Below are 11,784 nucleotides of genomic sequence, written 5' to 3' on the forward strand. Positions count from 1 at the left end.
CTTTCAACTAGGGAATGTTACAGGGCAACATATATTTTTGCTAGTCAAATCTGACCCAATTCCCAGTTGGGGAATTCCCTCTGAGTTATGTAGTAACTGAGGGACTCCTTTCATTGGGCAAATAATGCAATCGATTATAACATTTTGCCTATTCTACAGCATTTTCATTGTGCTTATCACCCCCAGTCCTCTGGAATGGTGGGTCTTACAAATGGTACAATTAAAACTCAACAAGCTAAGTTTTCAGAAGCTTTTAGTCTCCCTTGACCAAAAGGTCTCCCTACAGTGCTTCTCAACCTGAGAACTACTCCTTGAAAACACCGCCTTTCTCCTTATGAAATAGTCACTGGTTGCTCTATGCATCTGGAAGAAAAGGCATGTGAACCAATTTTACTCAGAGGAGACTTTATGCATTATTATCAAGGACTTATTAATTGGCTAAAATAAATTGATAAATTAGTGACTGATTCATTTTTTAGTGTGCTAAAAGGAGATACCAAGACTTCAAAGACTGTAGCCTACAACCAGGAGATTTCGTCTGCTGCAGCAATTTTCAACCTTTTTCATTTCATGGCACACATAAACAAATTACTAAAATTCTGAAGCACACCAAAAAATATTACTATATTTTTGGCCTATCTGACAAAATATATATATATATATAATTTTGATTCATTCACACTGGTTGGTTATTGTATTAGCTGTTGTCATTTTTTCTTATGACAAGTGAAGGGACAAGAGGTCAGTGCCCTGACTGAATAGACAGGTATTTCATGTTTTAAAAATTCTTGTTGCTCACCAATGAAAACTGCTGGCTTACATAATACTAGAAAAATGACACAGAAGGCCATAGTTCATAGGATAGAAATAATCCAGACTGTTTTTTTGTTTGTTTTTTTCATAATATATATAATGCTTGATTGCCTTCCCTTTACCTGCCCTTCCCATTTTGGGAAAATTCAGCCTCAATTCAAATCTCATGGGTTACAGTATTGCCCCATCCCCCAAAAATCAATAAGACAATGAGGATACTGAGACTTCCTAGAAATGAGCCTTCTGGGAGCTGAGAGACCACACTATATATCTACCAAAAGGCTGGATATCAGTGCATCCTTTGGATTAATTTATGACCAAAAGGGGGACCTGTGGACAAAAAGTGTGCTTCTATGGAAAGTAACCTCACAAGGTGATCTGATCATAAATTCCTAACTGGGTAGGTCATGGTGGATAGTAATGCCCCAGGCATGTAACTTTTTAGTAAAAGGTTTACCTTTGCCTTAAGCAAGCCCCCTCCATTGTTTCTGTGCATCCAGGTTAACACATTTTTTAAACTCTCAAGAAAGACATAATTTTATTATCTATCCTGTAATCCCATCCCGCCTTACTTTCTCTCACCTCCAAGTAATTTTCCTTCCATTCCCTCCTCCCTCTTTAATTTCAAATGTATAAAAATCTGCAAAATTGTTGTTCTCCAGAACATTTGAGATCTTATTCCCTCTCCAGCACATATTGTTTAAAAAAATAAAAGTAAAAGGGCTTAGCCAAGTTTACATTTAGTATTGAGGTATGGTACCTATTTGCTTTGTTTAACAATGGACAGGTTACTTTGATTTTCTAAATTGTATAAGTCATCCCATTCGATTGAATGCCTTATCAATTGAATGACTATTCCATTAATTGTTATCATACTGGTCTTAGAGAGCACATTCTTCTGTACCTGGGAAACAAAACAGCACAATTACCCTAAACTGTTTTAGTGGCCACAGGTGGTGCGTTCCAGCTGCTTCAGTGGTCCCGAGACCAGGACAGCACAATTACTCTAAACTGTCCTGACAACTCAGTGGTCGGGAGACCCGAGGGCTCTAGATAATGTGTTTCTATCAACTCAGTGATCCGGAGACCCAAAACTGTAATTTAGATAAAATGCCTAAGTTTAACCCAGGTTACCCAAGGACTCTAGATAATGTATTTCTGTCAATTCAGTGACCCCAAGAACGGGAAGTGCAATTAACATGCTTAATTCTGCTTCTGTAATCTGCTTTTTTGGGAGCCAGGTGCCACATTCCAAACCCTGGGATGTAATCAATACCTTTGTGACTTTTGCCTATATAAGTCTGGTTTTGCCACCATCTTATGGCTATGAGATTTGGGAATGGCCCCTCATAGTCCCGGATTGCAATAAATGTGACTCTTTAATTCGACTTCTTGAGGCGTCCTTCTGTGATTCGCAGGGTACATTACAACAGTATTGGAATTTTTATAGAATTTGAGTTGCTTTAGTGTTAAATGTAATCTACAGGCATTATTGTTTTGTTGTTCTTTTTTGTCTGTTGTTTTTATTTCATTTCAATATATTAGCTTTATAAAAGTTTTTTAAGTATTGAGAACATTTGACTTGTTAAGTCTAGCATCTAAATTCCTTGAATACAAATAAACATATTAAAATTACAAATGCAGTTTTAAATTAAGTCAACTTAACCAAGTTTTAAATGTAAATGATTAAGGTAATTTAGTTCTTTCAATTGGAGTTGTTATTTTAAAAAATGATACTTTACAAACAATATTTTTAGGCTGAATTTAAAGGATTAAAAACCACAAAGTTATAAAAATGTTACTTTAAGAAACTTGAATACCATGATTTCTAAATACAGTTAGGTAATTAAAAGTTATGCAATCACTTTAAGTTGTAAAACAGTTTCATTCAGTAATTGAAATGCTCAGTGCCAAAATAATAATCAAAAGTCTAAACTTCATTTAACTTTTGGGCTTATCCTCTATCCCAGGCTTGGGCTCATTGTAAATGAGAAGCCTGTTGTAATGAAGTAGGGATTGTGGTTCCTTTTTCTTTTCTTTTTCTTTTTCTTTTTTTCAACCTAGAGATAAACTTTACATTCTTGTTAAACATAGTTTTTGAACACTATAAAGTTAAAGCAGAATGGAGATGGAAAAAAAAGAAAGAAAAGCAAAAGGGCTTACTTGACCACTTGATTAATCAATAATGAGACTATCAGGTGGTTAAGGGTTCTTTGGGACAAAACCCCACATCACTGGTGACTGTCACCTAAAGTTCCCTTTATATCAATTTCTTCTTCCTTCACTAGAAGGAAGCTCTCTGCTCCCTTCTTAGAAACTGGTGATACCTACCCAGCTTTTCTTTGTTGAGGTCCCACCCCTACCTCCAACCTCTCCTTCCACAGGTGGCTTTTTTGGGCAGAACCTCAGGTAAGTCCACAACTGGGCTCACAAGCATGCACTAGAACTACCTCTCTTTTTCTCCTTATTTTTTTTTTTAATATATATTTTATTGATTTTTCACAGAGAGGAAGGGAGAGAGATAGAGTTAGAAACATCGATGAGAGAGAAACATCGATCAGCTGCCTCCTGCACATCCCCCATGGGGATGTGCCCGCAACCCAGGTACATGCCGTTGACTGGAATCGAACCCGGGACCTCTCAGTCCGCAGGCCGACGCTCTGTCCACTGAGCCAAACCGGTTTCGGCCTTTTTCTCCTTATTAAGCAACCTTGGGTAATCTTTAAAAGTTCCATTATCAGCCCTGGAAAGTGTGGCTCCGTTGGCTGGAGCATCGTCCCATGCACTGAAGCTTGATTCCTGGTCAGAACACATATCTAAGTGTGGTTTGGTCCCAACTGGGGTACGTTCAAGAGGCAGCTGATCATTACTTCTCTGGAACATCAATGTTTCTCTCTCTCTCTCTCTCTCTCTCCCTCTCCCTTCCTCACTCTCAAACTTGGTATAGATAGGGGTTTAACGATGAGGTGATAATGTTTACTGAGTGGATAGCATTAAAAAATGTTTATTAGTTGGACATGTGAACTTGGCTAGGCAACAGTAGTAATACTAGTATTCTAACACTAACCTAGGAGTTGCTATGAAGGTATTTTGTAAATGTGGTTAACGTCTACAACCAGGTGACTTTAAGTAGCCCTGGCTGGGTAACTCTGTTGCTTGGAGTGTTATCCAGATACATCAAGGTTGTGGGTTTGATCCCATCAGGGCAGAAGAATCAACCAATGAATGCATAAATAAGTGGACAGCAAATAGATGTTTTTCTCTCTAAAATCAATAAATGTTTTAAAAATTTTTTTAAAGATGAATTTAAGTAAAGGAGATTACACTCCATAATGTGGCTAGACCTCATCTAATCCAGCTGAATCACCTTAAAAGCAAAACTGAAGTTACCTACCCTAAGAAAAAAATTCCACCTCAAGACTATAGCATTAGGTCCTCCTGGAGAGCTTCTAGTCTGCCAGCCTACTCTACAATTTCAGACTAAGAGACCCATAATATTGTAACTCCATTATCTTTATTTGATGTATACCTACGTACAAATGTGTGTGTGTGTGTGTGTGTGTGTGTGTGTCCACCCACACATTTCTTCTGCTGGTTGTGCCTGGGGACACTCCTGCCTATGGTTATCCTGCTTGATTAAGACTAGATATCTAGCCTGGCTGGCATGGCTCAGTGGCTGACCATTGATCGGTTCGATTCCCGGTCAGGGCACATGCCTGGGTTGTGGGCTCGATCTCCCAGTGTGGGGGGTGCAGGAGGCAGCTGATCAATGATTCTCTCTCATCATTGATGTTTCTATCTCACTCTCCCTTCCTTTCTGAATTCAGTAAAAATATATTAAAAAAAAAAAAAAAGACCGGATATCTAAAAGGTAAGGGGGGGGGGGTGTCTCAGCTTAAAAAGCTAGTCTAGTACTTGTGGCCATATCATCTAGTAGGTTAGCCTGAACGTCTTAAATGGTGACTTTAGGAGAGCAGGAAGGCAAGTCCCAGTGTGCAAGCTCTTTTTAAGTCTCTGCTTACTGCATTTATACTTTTAAACATCAACAAGCAATGTAAACCCAGAATAAATGTGAGAGAGGTTATAAATGGGCCAAAATAATAGATTTTTTGAAGGTTCTTCAAGGGAGGGAGAGAGAGCTAGTTCTCATGCAGGTCATAAGCTCAGTTGTGGAGTCATCTTAGATTCTGTCCAAAAGAGCTATCTTTAAGGGTAGAGGTTAGGGCAGCCGTGGGCAAACTACGGCCCGCGGCCGGATCCGGCCCATTTGAAATGAATAAAACTAAAAAAAAAAGGACCGTACCCTTTTATGTAATGATGTTTACTCTGAATTTATATTAGTTCACACAAACACTCCATCCATGCTTTTGTTCCGGCCCTCCGGTCCAGTTTAAGAACCCATTGTGGCCCTCAAGTCAAAAAGTTTGCCCACCCCTGGGTTAGGGGAAAGAGGGTAGAGGTAAGGGGAAAGGGCATAGACAGGGGGAGACATGATTCACTGGAGGCCATTACTATAACAACGTAACACACTACTGTTACATGTTAGCTGTGGGAATGCTACAAACTAGATGCTGATGTCCCCCCCCAAATCAAGTTAAATCCTAAGGCAACGCCCAATATGATGGCATTTGGAGGTGGGGCCTGTAGGATGTGATTACATTGTGGGGGTGGGGCCCTCATAAATATGATTAGTGTCCTTATAAAAGAGATCCCTTGCCCCTTCTGCCATGAGAGGATACAGAGAAAAAACCCCCTCTATGAATCAGGAAGTGGGTCTTCACCAGACACTGACTGAATCTGCTGATGCTTTGATTTTGGACTTAACAGGACTCCAGAACCGTGAGAAATAAATTCCTGTTGTTTATAAATCACCTAATCTCGAGTACCGTGTTAAAAGCAGCATGAACAGACTAACGCAGGGAACTTTAAGTTCTTTTTCTAGGCACACAAGCATATTCACACAGATGCATATGATCTGAGTAGATGGGATGACTGATTTATGCTTGCTTGCAAAAACAGGATGTCACGACATATGTGCAAAAAGTTCAACTGCAAATGAAGACTACTCATGAGCTACATTACAGACATACAAAACAATATAATTCCTTCAACAAAATTGTACTGATTGTTCACTTTTTCTAATAATACAACATTTTAACTGTAGAAAAAAAATTAACCTGCAGGAAAATTTTATATAGATCTGGGGAATTTAGCCTGAAAAGGAAAGTCTTCTCAGTTCAATAATTTCATGATTATACCTTTTTCAATAGGAATAATCGACTATATTTTATCAATATTTTATAGTTCATAAAACTTGGCCTGTTAAGTTTGCAAAGTCTGCATTCACTATGACTCCCACTAATCTTTCCAGTCTCCTCAAGTTGAGAGAAGACAAGTACCTGCTTGCTGCATAGATTCCTCTCCATGACAACAAGGCAAAACAAAACATTTACTATAGACAAGTGGATATTAAATTGCTCATGGCCTTGCCTTATTTCAGAAGTTGGAAAAGCTACAACTCATTTTCTTGATAAGGCAGCAAAACGGCAATGGGAGTAACATCTAAGGAATGAACATAGGTTGACTGATAAAGAGAACAGAGGTAGCAATTACTAAAAGCAAGTCTTTCTTGTGAAATGAATTTGGTCAGATAAAACTACCCATAAAACCACAGAGAAGAAAGAAGGCAAGTCCAGGCAAGTGTTCCTGTAGTAAAGCCATTTATAAAATTGTCACATAAACCTTTTCTCTTGAAAAGGTGAAAATTGACTAATGAAGAAAATATGCTAAAAAAAAATAATGGTGAATTTTAGCAATTTTCCTCAAAATTACAGAAAGTGACAGAACTAGAACTTGAGTTAAATTTCTTGATTCTGAGTTAGTTACAAACATACTATAGTGCATTATGACCTAGACCAGTGGTCGGCAAACTGCGGCTCGCGAGCCACATGCGGCTCTTTGGCCCCTCGAATGTGGCCACGAAGTTTCAATCACACTGTAAGTACGCGCCCACACGTGGTATTTTGTGGAAGAGCCACACTCAAGGGGCCGCAGTTTGCCGACCACTGACCTAGACCACAGATAACTCATTTTAGCTCAAAGTTATTTTTAGAATGAGTAAAATAGTAAAATTTAAGCAAGATTTTGCATTTAGCCAGGACTGTAATTGAGATCTAGGTTGCAATCTTAGCTTCCTTAAGTATTAGGGAATTATTTAGTTTCTCTGAACCTGTTTTCACTATTAAAAAATGGGAATAAAACATATTATTAAAAAGAAAACAAACGAACAACAATAAAAATTTACCATTAGACCAGATACCTTGAGTTGTTGGGAATATAAATATAAACAACAGGGTGAGGGAAATAAATGGTAGAAAAAAACAATACAGACAAAATAAAACTAGTAAAAGAATAAAAAGGGCCCTGGCTCATGTGTCTCAGTGGTTGAGTGTCGTCCCTTGCAGGTTTACTGAAAGGTTGCATGTTTGCTTGTCAGTCAGGGCACATATCCAGGTTTCAGGGTTGATCCCCAGTTGGGGGGGGGTGCAGGAGGCAGCCGATTGATATTTTGCTCTCACATCAATGTTTCTCCCTCTCCCTTCCTCTCTCTCTAAAAATCAATACAAAAAATAAAAACAAATAGGAACTAATAGCTACAATGAATGAAAAAAACAAGAAAAGTAAGGTTCTAATATGTGCTTAAGAAATACTATTCCATTTCACACCTATCTTCCCCTGCTAAATTATGACTTAAAAACACTGAACATGAACAGTATTTAATTTGCCCTGGCCAAATGGCTCAGCTGGTTGGAGCATTGTCCTGTAAACCAAAGGGTTGCTGGTTGAATTCTGATCTGAGCACAAATGGGAGGCAACTGATGGATATTTCTTTCTCCCTTCCTTTCTAAAAGTCAATAAAAATAATATCCTCGGGTGAGGATAATAAAAAAAAAGGCTTATTACTGGAAAAAGAAGATTATTTAATTCACCTTCTTGAGTAAACAAAGTTATATAATTAGAGTATGAAATATTTACTATAAATTGCAAGAATGAAGTACAAGCACTTTATGAATATTAGTTAACAGCATGCCTGAGGAGGCAGTATAGCAGATTCAAGCAGGTTCCTCCAGCCAGAAAGATTGTGTTCAATCACATAATTTAAAATTGATTGAGCAGAATACTTAACCTTGCCAAGTCTAGCTGGAAAATGAGAACAATATAAGCACCCATTCCACTGGATTGCTATGAAGATTTAATGACAAAGCTGTAATACTCAGATCAGTACGGTATTGGTATAAAAACAAGCACATAGATCAATAAACAGAATACAGAGCCCAGAGAAGCTCTCCCACAGCAGACACAGTGGACTCTCATAGCCAGTTAGCCTGGAGGTCAAATCACCCCCGGTATTGCTGACAACAATCAAGGCTTAACTACAAGACTGCGCACAAAGACCACTAGGGGGTGCACCAAGAAAGCATAAAAAATGCGGAGACAAAGAAACAGGACAAAACTGTCAATGGAGGATATTGAGTTCAGAACCACACTTTTAAGGTCTCTTAAGAACTGTCTAGAAGCCGCCGATAAATGTAGTGAGATCCTCAAGAAATCTAATGAGACCCTCGATGTTATGATAAAGAACCAACTAGAAATTAAGCATACACGGACTGAAATAACGAATACTATACAGACTCCCAACAGCAGACCAGAGGAGCGCAAGAATCAAGGCAAAGATTTGAAATGCGAAGAAGCAAAAAACACCCAACCGGAAAAGCAAAATGAAAAAAAGAATCCGAAAATACGAAGATAGTGTAAGGAGCCTCTGGGACAGCTTCAAGCGTACCAAAATCAGAATTATAGGGGTGCCAGAAGATGAGAGAGACCAAGATATTGAAAACCTATTTGAAGAAATAATGACAGAAAACTTCCCCCACCTGGTAAAAGAAACAGACTTACAGGTCCAGGAAGTGCAGAGAACCCCAAACAAAAGGAATCCAAAGAGGACCACACCAAGACACATCATAATTAAAATGCCAAGAGCAAAAGACAAAGAGAGAATCCTAAAAGCAGCAAGAGAAAGAAACTCAGTTACCTACAAGGGAATACCCATACGACTGTCAGCTGATTTCTCAACAGAAACTTTGCAGGCCAGAAGGGAGTGGCAAGAAATATTCAAAGTGATGAATGCCAAGAACCTACAAGATTACTTTATCCAGCAAAGCTATCATTCAGAACTGAAGGTCAGATAAAGAGCTTCACAGATAAGGAAAAGCTAAAGGAGTTCATCACCACCAAACCAGTATTATATGAAATGCTGAAAGGTATCCTTTAAGAAGAGGAAGAAGAAGAAAAAGGTAAAGATACAAATTATAGCCGAAACCGGTTTGGCTCAGTGGATAGAGCGTCGGCCTGCGGACTGAAGGGTCCCAGGTTCGATTCCGGTCAAGGGCATGTACCTGGGTTGCGGGCACATCCCCAGGGGGTGTGCAGGAGGCAGCTGATCCATGTTTCTCTCTCATTGATGTTTCTAACTATCTCTCTCCCTTCCTCTCTGTGAAAATCAATAAAATATATTTTTAAAAAAAGATACAAATTATAAACAACAAACATGCATCTATCAACAAGTGAATCTAAGAATCAAGTGAATAAATAATCTGGTGATCATAACAGAAAAAAAAAAAAAAAGAATACAGAGCCCAGAAATAAAGAAACCAGGAGTATACAACGAGGAAAGGATAACCTCTTCAATAAATGGTGCTGGGAAAACTGGAGAGCCACCAGAGGCAGAAAAATGAAAGTGGACCGCTACCTTACACTACTCACAAAAATCAACTCAAAATGAATTAAAGATTTGAACATAAGTCCTGAAATAAAAATCCTAGAAGACAACAGGGGATAACCCCTTGACACTGCTCTCTTGGCAATGGATTTTTGGATTTAAAACCAAAAGCAAAGACAACCAAAGTAAAAATAAACAAGTGGGACCAGATCAAACTAAAAAGCTTCTGAACAGCAAAGGTAATCATCAGCAAAATGAAAACAAAACCTATGGAACAGGAGAAAATATTTGCAAATATATACCTGTGTAAAGCATTCATATAACTCAATAGCAAAAAAACAAACAAACCCCTCCCCCCACCCCCCAACAATCAGATTAAAAATGGGCTGAGGAACTTTTCCCAAAGACACAAATGGCCAACAGGTAAATGAAAAGCTGCTCATCACCAATCATCAGAGAAATGCAAATGAAAACCACAATGTAGATTTCACCTTACACCTGTTAGAATGGCTGTCATCAAAAAACAAGAGATAAGTATTGTCAAGGATGCGGAGACAAGAACCCTGTGCACTGCTGGTGGGAATGTAAACTGGTGCAGCCACTGTGGAAAATAGTATGGAGGTTCCTCAAAATTTAAACATAAAACTACCATATTATCCCTAATTCTACCCTAATTCTATCCCTAATTCTACCCAGAAGGAAACAAAATCATTGTTGAAGAAATATCTGCAACCCCATATTTACTGCAGACTGTTTACAACAGCCAAATCATGGAAACAAACTAAGTGTCCATGGAGAGATGAATGGATACAAAAAATGTAGTGTATATACACGATGAAATATTAATCAGCCATAAAAGCAAAGAAAATCCTGTCATTTGCATGAATGGACCTTGAGGGTATTAAGTGAAATAAAGTCAGATAGAGAAAGAGAAATATTGTACACTCTCACATTTGGAATCTTAAAAAAAAAAAATGAAACATAGAAAAGATTGATCAAAAGTTACAAATTTCCAGTTATAAGTTCTGCAGATATAATGTAGAACATAGCTTTTAGGTGGTTTTTTTTTTAAACTAATGAATAGTATTTGACATATTTCAGTAAAGGATTAGGAAAAATGATAAATCTGATGTCTTTAAACAGCTCTCTCAAAAGTTATTTGTTTTTATTTTTTACTAAGCTATTTCTACTGAACCATGTGTTTTGTAAAGAAACCTATCATTTATTTTAATAGAAAAATTTATTATCAATTATAGTAAGGAAAAAAAAAGTGCTTTTAAAAAAAGGATCGATGAAAGACACGAGTCCAAACAGTTGAAAATGACTTTAAGAGTTCAAATCTATTTTTTTCAACTTTAAACATTTTTTATCTTTATTGTTTAAAGTATTACAGTTGTAAAAAAGAGGTCAGCATTTTTATTTTTCCAAAACATGCTGCTATATAATATTAGAGCCCTGACAACAGAGATGGGAGGAAATAAAGTTAAGACATATTTAGATGTTAAAATCTACTACAGTTGTTAATGACTTGAACATGACCGCTAAGAGTTGAAATATAAGGGAGAGGAAGGCATCATGGATGGCATTCAGGTGTCTGAGGAGTTTTTGTAATAATCCAGAGGAAATTTCAAATGAGTAGGTATTGGGGACCTTATGAATGCTATGGCTTCTTGAGAACGTATCATACTCCAGAATGGCCGAGAGAAGAGGGAAGAGCAAGACTTGCACCGACAAGAGTTGTCAACACCAAAGGTGCTTTCTGAGAAGGGCACCTGCGTGCCCAGGTGAATGACGGGAACCGTGAGAGCCGGGCCCCTGCCCCCTGCACACCCCGCAGTGGCCGCACCAGTGCCAGCCTCCCCCCCGGAGCCTGCACTCCCCGCTAACTCCCCGGCGCAAAGGTCCCGGCGCCGCAGGTGAGGCGGCGGGTGCGCGGGGGCGGGGTCCTCTCGCCGATTCTTCCCTCGCGCCCAGAGGATCTCGACCTCGCGCCCCTCGCTCCACTTCACACAGATTCTGAAACCACAAAAAGGCTAAAACTTTTTTCTCCCTAGTCTTCCTACAGAGAGCGGCACCCGGGCCGCAGCTAGCAAACGCCTAAGGAGAAGGTGGGGTCTCCCCACCTTTCAGACTCGCACCGGGCCCTTCCTCCCCAATGGAAAGAGCTCCCCTAAGCCGGGACAGCTCCCCTA

The 11,784-nt window shown here is 38.9% G+C and overlaps 1 protein-coding gene across 2 annotated transcripts in view; it reads right to left on the bottom strand.

Moving 5' to 3' along the window:
* Window positions 1–11,784, bottom strand: part of TMTC3 (transmembrane O-mannosyltransferase targeting cadherins 3) — a 65,022-nt gene that overhangs the window by 52,410 nt on the left and 828 nt on the right. The window lies entirely within an intron of this gene.

This window comes from Myotis nattereri (genome assembly GCF_964212035.1).
Source record: "Myotis nattereri genome assembly, chromosome: 2".
Classification (NCBI taxonomy): Eukaryota; Metazoa; Chordata; class Mammalia; order Chiroptera; family Vespertilionidae; genus Myotis; species Myotis nattereri.